Genomic DNA, 10,151 nt, shown 5'->3' with positions numbered 1-10,151 from the left:
TGTTGCTCCAACATGGGGTATAACCACTCAGTCTAAACCTTAAGACAACTCCTTTTTCGTTTAAGTGGTGGCTCCGACTGGGGATGATGGGACCAGTTTCCCATAATGGGTTTTAAAATGAGAGTGGGTGGTTTTTGGAGTGATTGCAATAGAATAATGATATCTAAATGCCCTATTCTATCATGCAAATCTATAGCTAACTTAATCTAATATAAACCTATGTATTTCTGTATAACATGCGATCTACATAGGTATCTGCTTGACATGTGATAATAAAGATAAATCACATATAAAACATAGATGATAACGTGTAAAGATAATTTCTTTGACCAAATAGTTAGTCAAAGAAATGTATAAACTATATTGCATATGTGATGTTTTATATATGAAAATAAATAATCTCAGCTAGGAATCATAAAATAGTGCAATTAATGCTTAACAGAAAGAACATATCTCATATACAATTCATGAAAATAAAGTGTTGTCACTAATTAAACAGAAACATGACTAATCATACAAGATAGAATTACCATATATGTAAGTTTTTCTCATTTGACTAATGACATAAATAAAATCCTTTCTTCAGATCAAATTATCTTCCAAGTATACAAAAGTGCATCAACAAACGAAAGTCGTCAGATATTCAAAAGAAATGATCATGTTCCATATTTTCACCAAAGCTTTCATAAACTTAAAATAGTGCATTCTTTGCAAATGTTTTTAATAAAATTCTGGGCCCTTCTCTAAATGCATGAGAAGGGTATAAATACTATTCTAACTAATGTTCAAAAATGTATTATACAAAAATTTGAGGAGGTTTCAAACAACCTTCCTCCTAGCTAGTTAACTAACTCTAAAAATAAAAAGTGACTTGATGAGAAGAGGCTATGATAATGATTTGTTGTCTGCCAGCTTGTCTTTCAAATCACATATATCGACCATCGGTTTGACTTGAGGAGGTGTGCCAAACTGTGTTCTAACCTGTCCTATGAAAATTGGATCTATGAGAGGTGGCAATATCCACTGAGTTGAATGGAGTGAGCAGTTAAGGGTCATGATTTGACTATGTGGCTTGACGAGGTATTGCCAATATGACTCCCAATCAGTCTTTGCTAACTTTGTGATTGCTTCCCTTTGAGTTTCTACTCTTTCCTTCCATCTGTTATGCAATTCATTTAGATCAGGAAGTTCTTTTGGGTTGCCTTCCTTCACTAGTTTGGTGGAAAGCAAAGTGAGGTTTACCTCCTTAATTATGATCTTTGACACCTCGGCCACTCTTGCCACTACTAGTTTGGCTAATTTGATCCTTGCATCCCAATCCATGAAAAGAATGTCCTTGTGTGTCTCCTCGATCTCAGGTAGATTATCTTTCCTTCCCTCTTATGTTTCTTTCCATTCGATGAAATTTGAAATTCTTGTGTTTAGATCAGTAAACTCAGTTCTCTGGTCAATCGCTTTATCTGTTAGTTGGTCACTAGTCATCAGATAAGGAGCAATATGTGACATATTCTGGCAAAATTGTTCTTGTTGTTCTAATAAGAGAGAATTTAGTTCTAATGCCTCTTTGATGAATTCCTCGATAGTAGGAACATCCTTATATATTTCCATGGCTTGTTGCAAGTCTTAGAGTTATATGTTTTTGGCCGATATGTCTTCTTCATGGCTTATCTTCAGCACCTCCATTCTTTGTTACAATTTGGCCAACTGCTCAGCATCATGCCTATTCACACTTGCCTTCTCTGTTTGAAGTTGTTGCTCAAGCTTTGCAATATTTTCTTTCTTTTCCTTCAACAAAACAGATATCTCGGTAGCTTTTTCCATGGTAGAAATTGCATATGCTCCTGTAAACTGGGACAATCTAGTCAAGTTTTCAGCTGGGTTGGAAGGGGTGTCTTTCCAAACTATGTTCATCGGCTCATTACTAGGTGGGAGCTTGGGTGTTTCTTTCCTTATCCTTTTCCTTTATCTCCTTACTAGAGCCTTATGAACTAGGCTGCATAACACGTCAAGAGGAGGGATTTCAATCACCTTTAAGACAATTTCTGATGTAGGTAGAGTGGGAATGATTTCAGTCTTTTGAGACGTTATTGCTTTCTCATCTATCAATTCAGACTCTGTGTTTTTCTAAACATGTAGATGAGTTTGATACTCCATATTTTCTTAGGCATCTGTTGTCCTGGGAGTGTCTTTTAGTTTCTTATTGAATTGATCCCACTCCTACTCCAAACTGTTTCTTTTGACCTCAGAACTGATACCTTTGGGTGGGGTACTCATACCATGCTTTTCGGCTGACTTCCTGCTGGATTCTACCGTATTCTTAGTGTCTTGGGCTTTCCCTGTATCAAGTTCTTTCCTTGTATCTACTTGAGAATCTATGTGAGAATAAGGTCCCTCACTATTGACAGTCACATTGGGCTTAGGTTTGTCCTTGATTTTTAACAAATGCAATGGAATTATGTCGAGCCTTTTGTTTCTGAACTCCTAAAAGCTTTCAAAATCTTCAGGACACATATTTGTCCTTGCTCATTTGAATTATTGTTCGAACGATTGAGATGACTATAAAAGGTCTTCAAAATCATTAGCCTGATGCTTATAAGCCTTGATCTTTACTGTAGTAATGATGTTATATGATATCTCGTCTCGATCAAATTGCCTTTTGGGAAAAGTATGGAGCCTGAGGCTTTCCAGGCTTACTAACTCCTTTATTGCATGGTTTAAAATTTTCTAATGAAAAGGAACCACACCTAATAGTAAAATATGGCCACAATAACTTCTTGCATTCTTTCAGGACTTTGGTCAAGCCCTTTCCCATGGTCTAGTGGGCCATTTCTCTTGCTAACAATTTATCAGAGGCATACAAAGGGAGGACATTTGGGTCTACTGTACTACAAAAAACCCTGATGTATGTGAACCATTCTTCAACAAAATATTTTCCGACTGCAAGAAGGTCTATAGCGGCTTCTTGGGAAAACCTAGGGGCTTTATTATTTAAAATTAATTTACACAATGGAAAAATAATATCATGGTATATTTTATAAAAATAGGGTATATACTATGATTCCCAAATTTTTTAATGTCTTAAATGGATAGGGTAGGGATCCTGCAAGGTCCATTTCCAACCCAAGATTGGAAATTTACTGCAGAAATAGATGGCATACATAATGTAGCCACTAAAATAGAATGGAGGAAGGTTCTATGGAGAGGAGGATCTCTTCTGTCGATATTTTTTGATGACAGTGGCTAGGTTATCAGATATGATGGTGGCCCAATTGATGATGTCGGAATTAACACAGGCATCAATCAAAGGAATCCATTCTATGGAAAACTTATCATTATTAGGTGACATGTATAGTCTACATAACATAGCAGTTGCATAGTTGTAGGGGTTTGCCAAATAGGCTACATGATACATACCCATTTTATCAAATTTGAACTTGTTCTCTAGTACCCTCCAGCCCTGGATCATCTTGAAAGGTTCTTCATTCTTCTTCACAAAGTTGGCCACGTATGATTTATCATATATGTCCTGAGGGTCAGGTATATGGTACATTTTCTTCAGGTCTTCCACTTTGAATGACCCCATGAGTTCCATTCTCGAGTTCCTGAATTGCTTATCTTCAATAGTGAGGTTTTCCACCACCCACCTAATCATATCAGTGTATGGGAGGATTTTTTCTCTCGCTCCTATTCTATGAAGGAAATAATAGGCAACATCCTTGAATTGGAGTTCCAAATGTCTTATTGAGTCAGTCATCTCTTTTGTGATAGTAATCTTGGGACGCTCATCCTCAAGCCTATTGTATATTACCTCCCAAGCTGTTGCTCCCCCATCGGTGCTGCAGACCATGTCAGAGAATATAGGAGACATTTTTGATAGCTCAGACTCTATAATTCTCTGATTTTCTTGTTTTTGCATCACTTTCCAAAATTACATGTCTTTTGTAGATTTCTTGAAATGGAAAAGATATATTCAGCGCAGTCGATATAGGGCAATTAAGGCTAAAATCTATCTGAAATTACTTTGAGTCATGGGAGGATTTCGAATGAGATATTCAGCATTAACTAGTCATAACTTGAAACATCGTTACCTCTCCTCAAGCTTCCAAACATTAATTACCTTGTCAAACCATTCATTATATATTAAAAAACAGTTACTTCCCATGCTTGGTGCTTCCTTCACGCATCACAGCTTTTTAAACAATGCCATATAGCGTTACTTGTCTATAACGCGAAATGCAATTGCGAATATTGCAATATCACATTTCTCAAATCATTAACGAATGACACAATGGCATGGCTTATTTATTTGTGACTCCTGCGAAATATGATTCCGAATTGTTAAGGCATTTTGATCTGGATGTCACAGCAGGGGGGTTTATCGCATATCACAATTTCTTTAAGGTGTTTATGATTATTACATGGAAAAATGCAATTTACGATTTGTGATGAGGATCCTAAAATTGAGTTTTTTTCTAAGAGTTTTCAAGGAAATTTCTTAGAATTAGGATTTATTTTTCAAAGACTAAAAAAAATTAAAAAGGGTCCCCATTTATATGTCTAATATTAGCTATTACTATATAAATGGGGGGGGGGGGGGTTGTTACATAGTTAAACAATTGGCAATTCCCTTGGGAGAACCAGTTATCTCTGATTGATTTTATGAAATTTCTAAAAACTTTCAAAATAAGAAGAGTTAAAGGAAGAATAATTACATGAGTTACAAAGTAAACAACATTTCTCTAGAATCATAATCACTTACTCAATCTATTTATTCAACTACTTTACTCTTGTAATGATAAAAAATACAAATGCCTACATCAGCCAATATTAAGATTTAAAGAGATAAAGCAGGTGCCTTCTCCAGATTAGTTTTTTGTTGTTTACTCATTTATCACAAATAGAGCCTCTGCTACTAGCAGGCGTTAATAGCGTTCGCAGGGTTATCTTTTAACCAACCATGATTCATTATCCCATCTGAAGAAATTTTCAAAATTCAAAATGATATTCACATGGTTTCAATCTCATTTGGATCTTGTCCTTTTTTCTTTTATATAATCTTTCCTTTTAAGTTTCTTAAAAGACATTGTCTAGGCTTGGTAACCTAATAATGGCAATGCCACTCACTGGTTGTAATTAAACTGAACAATCTACCTCTTGATGAGACCCCTTGTCCTTTGATTGATTAGATCATTAACTAATACCCTATTTTGGTATGCAGTTTGGGCAATATTAGTTTCATTATTTCCCTATGATCATGGCAAACAAGCTCGTAATGAGACTTGTTATCTTCTATGTTTTGAATATTTTAGAATTACACTCTGAAAAAGGAAAATTTTATTAGATGTGGTGAATCATTAGCTCTTTTAAGAGTTTTTGATGATAATGCTAGAGTTTTAAGATACTCATTTGTAGAAAGTGTCAAGTCCCTATAATACTAGTGATTCTCCCATTACTATTGTCGTTGTATCCCTCATTGTTATTGTTGTGCCTCTATTGTCCCCATATTGTTATTATTTCACCCCATAGAATCCCACTATTGATATTTTTGTGCCTTTTTATTATTATTGTTAGGTCGGCTTTAGTTATATTGTGACGCCCTAGACCCTTATATATAGAAAGGAGGTTTTTTCATTTGAAGCATCTAAGAATTGTTCATTTGCGTAATGTAAAGGAGGTTTCCCCCTCGAATAGGCTTATTTCTAAGGCATTGATCTATCTTTTCTATCATTTTGTGAGCTAGTTTCATAACAAAAAGTCCTTACTAGGTTAAAGATTCTTTTCTTGACTGATAACAAAACATCTATACTTTGTAAAGGTAAGAGTTTGTTGTTATGAAACCAACTCACAAAAAGATAGAAAACGTAGATCAACACCTTAGAATTCAACCTCTTTAAGATGGAAACATCCTTTACATTACACAAATGAATGATTTTTTTTTTATTCAAATGAAAAAACCTCCTTTCTATATATAGGAGTCTAAGGAGTCACAATGTAACCCAACCAGCCTAAAAATAATAATATAAAGGCACAAAAATAACAATAGAGGGATTCTATGGGGCACAGTAATAATAATATGGGGACAATAGGGGCACAACAATATTAATAAGGGATACAACTACAATAGTAATCAGGTAATCACTAGTATTATAGGGACCTAACATGCCCCTCTCCTTCAAAAAAGTGTTTTCCTCAATGCTTGAGTAGTTATGGATGCTTCTGTATAAGATTCTCATCCTCCCATGTGGAATCTTCAGTAGATAAGTTCTTCCACTTGATGAGATACCCTGAAATTGATCGATTTCATAGATATCGAGTTCTTATTTCTGTGACTGCTTCCAGTTCCAATATAATTTTTCCTTCCTCGTCAAGTTCTTGAAATATTGTTTGAACTAGGAGCTTGTCACCTATAACCTTCTTTAAACATGAAACATGGAAAACTGGGTGCACTCAAGAAGCTGTGGGAAGCTCCAATTTGTATGCCATAGTACCAATCTTTTGCAACACCTTGTATGGACCATAATACTTTGGTGATAATTTATTATCCTTCTTAGCTTGCTTAAGGGAAATTTGTTTATATGGTTGTAGCCATAGGAATACCCAAACACCTACATCAAAACTTGTTTCACTGCGATGCTGATCTTCCAGTTGTTTCATTCTATTCTGCGCCAAGATGAGGTTATCCTTTCAGAGTTGGAGGACTTGTTGATGCTCGATGTGATGCTCCACTACTTGAACCTTATAATTTTCTCTTAAATATGATGTGATGGATGGTGGCTGATATCCATAAAATGCCATAAATGGGGTCATTTTTGTTGTTGTATGGAAGGAAGTGTTATACCACCATTCAGCCAGAGGAAACCATTTGACCCATTGTGTCTGTTTATCAGATACAAAGCAACGAAGATATCCTTCTAAACACTTGTTTACTATCTCAGTTTTCCCATCAGATTGAGGATGATAAGATGAACTATGAGCTAACTGAGTACCAAGGCAAGAAAATAATTATGTCGAAAAATTTCCAGTGAAAATGGGATATCTGTCACTTACAATAATCTTTGGATTTCCATGTAGCTTTTGAATTGTTTCCATAAATGCAGTAGAAACTGTACTGGCTTTAAATGGATGTGATAATGCACAAAAGTGTGCATACTTGTTAAGTTTGTCAACTACCACCATGATGACACTCTTTCCCTCAGACTTGGGTAAACCTATGATAAAATCCATTGAAACCTCCTCCCAACGTTGACTTGGAATGGATAAAGGTTGTAATAGACCTGAGGTCTTAAGTGTTTCAACTTTATTTTGTTGGCAAACCAAACATTCCACCACAAACTTTTGAATATCCGATTTAATGCCATCCCAAAAAAATTCCTTCTTAACCCCGTGGTAAGTTTTTAAAAATCCTGAGTGCCCTCCTAAGGCAGAAGTGTGCAATTCCATAAGAATCTTTTGTTTGTGTTGGGAATTCTTACAGAAGTATAAGTGATATTTGCACCATAACGAATCATTTTGCCAGCTAAATGTATCAGATGTACTGGAATCTTGTTGTAACTTTCGAATAAGTTCTAACACTTCTTCATCATTCTTCCATTCTTCCCTTGCTTCGTTTATTCAATCTGGTTGGATAATAGAAATGGCGCACAACAATGCTTCCACATCCTCATCCTTTCTTGAGAGTGCATCTGCCACCACATTTTGCTTCCCTTTTTTTTAGATGATTTCAAAGTCATAACCCAACATCTTTGTGACCCACTTTTGTTGCTTTTAAGAGGATAATCTTTGTTCTAAAAAGTATTTAAGGCTATCATGATCCATTTTTACCTTGAAGTGTCTTCCCATTAGGTAGGGTCGTCATTTCTTAAGTGCATGTAATATTGCCAACATTTCCTTCTCATAAATAGCTTTGTGTAAAAACTTTCCCTTGATTGGACAACTTTCAAAAGCAATGGTTCTTTCATCTTGCATTAAAACAGCACCAATTCCATTTCCTGAAGCATCACATTCCACAATAAAGGTTTTTGTGAAGTCCGGTGTAGCTAAGACCGGTGCTTGGCACATTGTCTCTTTGAAATGTTCGAAGGCCTTTGTTGCTTCTAGAGTCCATGAAAATGCATCTTTCTTCAATAATGTTGTTAGAGGTGTTGCTATTCTCACAAAATTTTTAACAAACTTGCAATAACACCCTATTAACCTGAGAATTCCTCACAGATGCTTTATGGATGTGGGGATTTTCCATTCCTTAATGGCTTTAATTTTGCTAGGGTCTACCTTAACTCCTTCATGGGATACAATACGACCTAGATATTCCACCTCTTGTACTCCAAAGAAACATTTGGATCTTTTTGCATATAATTGTTTTTCCTCCAATAGTTGTAGCACCCTGTCAACATGTTCAATGTGATCATTCCAAGACTTGATGTAGATTAGTATATCATCAAAAAATACTAACACAAATTTTCTAAGGGTTTGAAAATGGAATTCATCAAACCTTGAAATGTGGAAGGTGCATTGGTAAGGCCAAAAGGCATGACCAAAAACTCATAATGACCCTCATGAGTTCTAAATGTTGTCTTCGGAAAGTATTTAGTCTTCATTCTGATTTGATGATATCCTGAATGAAGATCCAACTTGGTGAAGTAAATTGATCCATGCAATTCATCCAATAATTCATCGATGACAGGAATGGGAAACTTATCTTTAATAGTGAGCTCGCTGAGCTCCCTATAATTCAAACACATGCACCATGATCCATCCTTCTTGTGCACCAATACTACTAGAGCAGAGAAAGAACTTTCACTAGGTTGAATTATACCAACCTCTAGGATTTCTACAACCATACGTTCAATTTCACTCTTTTGGGCATAGGGATATCTGTACAGCCTGATGTTTGGAGGAACATTTCCTCGAATGAGATGAATAGCATGATCATGATCACGAATAGGTGGTAGACCTTTGGGAGTCTCAAATACCTTGGAATGATTGTCCAAGACTTTTTGGAGATCTCGAGAAATAGATGTTTTCGATGTGGAAACATCTAGCGAACATAATTGTGCAATTACACCTCTTTGTTCCTTTTTTAGAAGCTTTGTCATACCGTTAGCGCTGATTATCTTTCCCGGTTTCCCTACAATACCCTTCAATTCAACTTCCTTTCCTTCCACATAAAAATTCATGAAAAGTTCTTGAAAATTAAAAGCTATTTTACCTGAGGATTGTAGCCATTAGACTCCTAGTACAAAATCAGCACCTCCCATTGGAATCGAAAGCATTGGGCTAGCCAATAAATATTCTCCCATTGATAGCTTGATATTATGGCACTTTCCAGAGAAATTTATCATTCCTCCATTTGCAACCATCACTCGACAGTCTGGTGCTGGATATAGGAAGAAATTCAATTTTTTTTGCTACCTTACAATGAATAAAATTGTGGGTACTTCTTGAATCATTCAACACTATTACCTTTTTCTTCTTGATTTGTCCTTTTATCTTGATGGTTTGAGGAGTGGTAATTCCAGCCAATGCATTACAAAATATGGTCGGATTCATTTCTTCTATATTTAGGCTTTGTTCCTGGAGTATATCCTCTTCTTTTGACCTTTCTTGCTCCTTTTATTCTTCTTCTTCACAATCTATGTAGAATAATTTATTCTCAACACACTTATGACCTTTAGTGTATTTGTTATCACAACTGTAACAAAGCCCTTTTGCTCTTTTTTCTTCCAATTGTTGTGGTGTCAACCTTATAGGTTGTGGAAGACTAGGGGCAGCAACACTTCCATCTTTATAGTTGTGAGTGGTATGCTTCCTAGTTGCCATAATTTTTCTTTCCATTTTTCTTGCTAACTTGAATGCCTTCTCTAATGAATCAAGTTCCCAAAAGCGAACATCATGTTGGATATTATCCTTTAAATTCCCTATGAACACATCAATCTGACACTCCTCTGGAATATTTTTTACCCTTATGTTCAATTTTTGGAACTCCTCAATGTGCTCCATTATTGAACCCTTCTGTTCGAGACTTATCAATTGGCTAAAAAAAGTGTTGCTTTTTGTATCCTCATAATGTGCTATCAATTCTTCCGTAAAAATTGCCCAAGTGATAATTTGTTTATGAGAGCAAAGCCATTGATACCTTCCTATGAAATTTTAAT

This window comes from Pinus tabuliformis, chromosome 5_2 (assembly GCF_031772625.1).
Source record: "Pinus tabuliformis cultivar Carrire ecotype Pingquan chromosome 5_2, CPIR1, whole genome shotgun sequence".
Taxonomy (NCBI): Eukaryota; Viridiplantae; Streptophyta; class Pinopsida; order Pinales; family Pinaceae; genus Pinus; species Pinus tabuliformis.
This window is presented reverse-complemented; position numbering follows the sequence as displayed.